General features: G+C 43.4%; 1 pseudogene; it reads left to right on the plus strand.

Moving 5' to 3' along the window:
- The first annotated feature begins 1,627 nt into the window (after window positions 1–1,627).
- LOC126337265 (5S ribosomal RNA) lies at window positions 1,628–1,745 on the plus strand (annotated as a pseudogene).
- Window positions 1,746–5,731: the final 3,986 nt, after the last annotated feature.

Below are 5,731 nucleotides of genomic sequence, written 5' to 3' on the forward strand. Positions count from 1 at the left end.
TGGTGCCACACGGCTGCCATAGGGATCGGCCAGGTAATTCCTGTTATGCTGGAAATACTTGCACCCTCTTTCCCATCCCTGGTGTGCAGATAACCTATTCCGTTGAACATGAACGACTTTGGGAGTTATTACATCTGGTGTTTCAGCAATGTATGTAATATTGTCGCATCATAAATTGCAGATGTCACAGGAACTAAATGTACCACTGCACAGAGAGGGAGAGAGAGGGAGAGAGAGAGAGGGAGAGAGAGGGAGAGAGAGAGAGAGAGGGAGAGAGAGGGAGAGAGAGGGAGAGAGAGAGAGGGAGAGAGAGAGAGAGAGAGAGAGAGAGAGAGAGAGAGAGAGAGAGAGAGAGAGAGAGAAGAGAAAGAGAAAGAGAGAGGGGGGGAGGGAGAGGGAGAGAGAGAGTTAGAGGGAGAGAGAGAGTTAGAGCGAGAGAGAGAGTGAGAGGGAGAGAGAGAGTTAGAGGGAGAGAGAGAGAGAGTTAGAGGGAGAGAGAGAGTTAGAGGGAGAGGGAGAGGGAGCTTTGCAAACTATGCAACAATATTCAAACAATTTGCGACGTAATTATGTTTTATTCTGAGGAATACCACAATTGTACTTGAACATGGACTCTAAGAAAAAGATCGCAACACACTTGTGAAACTACCCATGAGACACTGCATGCGCTTTTATGAGAAATACCCTTGTCCTTGAGCAGAAACTGTTTCGCGAGTTACTAAATGTAATTGAACATGTCTGCAAATGCACTTTCAAAAAGATCTCTGCACAGTTATTTACCTCACTTTTGCGGTTTATACCGTCACACTTGAACATAGACTCTAAACAGATCGCTGCACGCCTGTAAAACCTCCCTGAGACATTTCACACGCTTTTGTGGGAAATAGATCGCGAAACGATATCAGCCGCAGTATCTGATTTTACATGCCGAAAGATGATATTTATCCCTGTAACTCTGAACAGAGCTGCTGTGGTGTTCATCAATGGTGAGTAGGCTTAGTCAATATTTCCTGGTGGATTCAGGGACGTTATTTTCCTCATTTCTCGAAGCACTGGTGTCTAAGCACAGACGGGAAAATCAGAATAATTACACAAAAAGAATTCGAAGCATAATCCTACAGACGAGAAAAATAGCTGGAATTTTCGGTGAATTTTCGATGTCCTCTAGCTGCTGGCCTGGAGATGCTCTAATGCCACAATGGCGGGTGAGGGACGGCATCCCACCTGTCCGACCTGAGAAGGATGGTATGCTTGGAGTAAAGGAGACATCACGTGACCTTCAGACGCCACAGAACTTGCCCCTGTGTTGTTCGAACCAGTCTGTAGAAGCTCCTCTGCCCCACACTAAGGATGTCTTGCGACACTCTGATGTCATGGAACTTCTCGTGAATGGAGCATTCTGACTGATTCTTACTGAACTTACCCACCAAATTGCTGCTGCTGCTGCCAGTATGTTAGCACTATCCGCCATTTTCTACAGACAGACAAATTATGAGACTTTCAGGGGAAAAAACTGTGTTTTACAGATCTTAAAAAGAAAAACATACAGCAGTCATATTGCACTGACAGTTAAACCGTGCAAAAGTGGTCCACAGGTTATGAAATACGGAAAATACCGCTAAAAGACGGCAACGGCCTAGCCGCAGTGGATACACCCGTTCCCGTCAGATCACCGAAGTTAAGCGCTGTTGGGCGTGGCCGGCACTTGGATGGGTGACCATCCAGGCCCCCATGCGCTGTTGCCATTTTTTGGGGTGCACTCAGCCTAGTGATGCCAACTGAGGAGCTACTCAACCGAATAATAGCGGCTTCGGTCAAGAATACCATCATAACAACCTGGAGAGCGGTGTGCTGACCCCACGCCCCTCCTATCCGCATCCTCCACGGAGGATGATACGGCGGTCGGATGGTCCCGGTAGGCCACTCGTGGCCTGAAGACGGAGTGCTTTTTTTTCTTTTTACCGCTAAAGACACTTCCTCAATAGCACTGCTCTGCTATTGTCGAGAAAAGCTTGAATGTTTCAGCGTGAAATCAGTCTCCATCCGGACCATATCACCGCATGCCATATCGATATAATAAATACAATTCTTATCCTGCACAACAAAAAATCATCATTTTTGCATCCTGCATATAGTTATCGACACCTGACACTCATACTTATACTGTAAAGACAGACAGATCCCAAAAAACATAAGCACGTGCACCATATATATTCTTTGCAGCACTAGATGTTTCCCACGAGGTTGAGGTTGGTTTGTTATCCACTGCAGCCACAGGTCACGAGTCAACTGCCACGATACACGCTTAATGCACCATCATAGCGCCCTCAGCTGACCGTGGTCACTCTCCAAACACATGCACAAAGGCTAGGCTGGCGTACAAAGGCGTTACTGTTTCCGGCCCCGACCTGCTAGCTTACTTGCTGCCATGCTTTCTACAGCCATCTCCAGATTCTGAGATTACAAGAATATAAGTAATTTCACATGGTTTGTCAGAATATTATACCATTCACGCGATAGTTCTCGGTATCAGTCGCATATCAGCATACTACCGATAGCTTTCACAGTACAATTCGGAAGATAACGAGTGGAAATTACACTTTCGCAATTATGGACGATACAGAGGCAGCATGGCAGAAATATTTCTGCAGGAGACTTTCAACGTCATGTTGAGTCCATGCTACGTCGGGCAGAAGGAGGTCCGACACGATATTAGGAGGTATTCATGACTCCTGTGATCTCAGTGTGTAACGGGATAACAGTACAGTTTAAAATTATATGAAACTTAGTTCGATTCGTAACACACGTCGTAGTTCTGGCGTACAGCTTATTAATTGCTTGGGAACTACGTTTCAAGACACCAAGTAGTAAGTGTCAATTGGAGGTGGGCAGCTGTGACGAACTCTTGGCTCGACGCCGATAGTTGTAACAACAAGACGTATAGACAGCTACAGAAGTGCATATTTTCCAAGATAGCGCTGTTTTGTACTTGCCTAGTGTGAAGGTGACAACTCTGATCGACAAGATATTTCTGTACATATTATCTGTGTCATTGTTTTTATACTGAACTATAAACAAAAATTAACAAAAGGTTTTTTTGTTCTGTATAAAGCTAAAACACGTCGTACATGAAACAGAACATGGATCCACAGCCCTGGACGACTAACGACCGAAAAGGTAATTGTAACCACAGGAGTTATGGATTTTGCATTCTGTATTATTAACGCAATTTCAAATAGATATGAGTAGCTCTCAACAAGTATAACGCTGCTCCACTTGTAAATCTAGGCTGGCGACACATTTAGATTGGTTAAATTTTGTAGCGCTTTAGAGAAATGATCTGGGACAGCCAATAAACATTTCCAAGTAAAAGTCTGACTTCACTTAACATTAAGAAAGCTGTGAGTACGAGAAGAAAGAAATACATTTTCATTTCCTTATTTAAAAAATCCTAAAACACTATGATTTGCCTATATGGTGTGCAGGGTATGCCACAGATTAAAGACTCACGGGACAGTCATATTCTCACCTAGTTTGGCTTTTGACATCAGCGCTGTAGTTGCCTTCCATCATGACAGGTGATGCTAGCAACAGAAAAATTGCCACTAGTGCGACTGTAGCAGGGCATAGAGTGGCATCCTGCCAAAGAGAGTTTCTGTACGACACGAATATCAGCTTGGATGTGCCTGAGGGTGTGGTTAGCATCTGGTACTGGGGCGTGCAGGTCACACCAGATGAGCTTGTGTATCTGCCAGTGTCACCCAGGGAGTCGGCCACATTAGCAGCCTTATATATATATATATATATATATATATATATATATATATATATATATGGTGAATGGGCAGCTGCTGGAGCCGGCCGCTGTGGACGAGCTGTTCTAGGTGCTTCAGTCCGAAACCGTGCTGCTGATACGACCGCAGGTTCGAATCCTGCTTCGGGCATGGGTGTGTGTGATGTCCTTAGGTTAGTTAGGTTTAAGTAGTTCTAAGTCTAGGGGACTGATGACCTCAGATGTTAAGTCTCATAGTGCTTCGAGCCGTTTTGAGCAGCTGCTGGCGCCATCCCAGGTGGGGATCAGCCACAAGGCAACACAGCTAGCAACTGCCGATAAGAGTAGCCAACTGGAAGCAATAAGTCAAAGCAGTAAATCGTGGAAGGAAGCCGCGAGACAGCCTGGCGGACTTACACTGTCTACTCTCAATACGGGACGTCGTGCTGGCCTGGAGCATCGGAGTAAACGCAGCAACTCGAAGAGTCTAGCGTTATTGCTTTTGGCTATGATGCTTAAAAGAAACTGTGCTGGTTGTGACCGCTGCAGTCTTGTAGTGCAGACTACTGTGTCTGAATCGGTAATATTAAGTTACAAAGAAATCGCAGTTTTCATCTGTGGTAAGGCCGCTATAGGGCCTAGCGTAATAAAGTTGCAAAATTTACTTTATTCTTGTTGTTTTCAGCGAACTTTTTAAGTCATCTTGTTGCTACAGTTCTCTATTACGTTGTTCACATTTATTGTGCCTGACAGGAGGTACCTTATGCTGGCGTATCCTACTGGTGATTTCTGCTCTCTTGTTAACTGCTTGTTTGGTGTGAGTTGTGATGTCGGTTTTTGGTTTGGTGTAGTTTAGACTCCAGTATTTGTGTATTTTAGGCTTTTGTATTCTGGAATAAGACTGATTATTGTGTGTTTTCTTGTTTTTCTTTTAATGTTATTGTTAGTTATATTCAAAGGGAACGTTATAGAAAGGTGAGCAAAATTGAAGGATGAAATAACTTTCGCACGATGTGTCACTGCCAAGTAAAACAGATCGACAAGACTTGCATTTTACGTAGGAAGAACTGCTACAGTATATTAAAGAAGGTAATTGAAAGAAGTGCACAATGAAACGAACAGAAATTGAAACAGCCTCTTGGAAAAATTATACAAGATTGTGCTTAAACTGACACACAATATTTTTAGCGAAACTCAATCTCACTTTCAAAAATCTCTACAAAAGAATGGCCCTGACTAACATTAACCTATACGTTTCACAAATCACTTACCTCACAAAAATCTTCGTTACTCAAGCTACTGCAATACAGTGAGCGTCACTACTGCCAGCTAAATAAAAGATTCAAACTACTGAAGGCACTAACTACCGATAGGCACAGTTAGCAAATGAAAGATTTTAATAGAGAACAAACAATGTATTTACCTTAATAGTCAATATATATATCAGTTCATGACACCAATTCTTACAAATTTCAAAACTCCGCCATCTCTCTCCCCACGTCCACCACTGCTGGCGGCTCACCTCCAACTGTGCAACGCTACGCGCTGTTCACATCCAGCTACCGCTGCCCAACACTACAATGGCAGACAACAATGCAAACCAGCCACAGACTGCACACAGCTCAGCCAGCGATTTTCATACAGAGCGCCACATGGCGTTACCAATAAGAAAACCTAAACAGCCTACTTACATAGCCCCCAAGCTCCCCACAAAAAATTTTACAAATTGTTTTGGGCAAAAAATTTTTCATAATTATAATAACAAAGAAATGAAATGCACACACTTATCGATACAATGTTAGTCAAAAGCTAAAATTTTCTCACAGTCCATAAAAACAGTCCTGATCGTTCATCACAGTAAAATAGCAGTGTTTTTGCTTAATGTCTGAGAAGTAAAAGAAAATGCACACGGAAGTAGTGGAGTTCCATGCAGTTGTGAGGAAGTAGTGTTGTCCTTCC

Source organism: Schistocerca gregaria, chromosome 2, assembly GCF_023897955.1.
Source record: "Schistocerca gregaria isolate iqSchGreg1 chromosome 2, iqSchGreg1.2, whole genome shotgun sequence".
Lineage (NCBI taxonomy): Eukaryota > Metazoa > Arthropoda > Insecta > Orthoptera > Acrididae > Schistocerca > Schistocerca gregaria.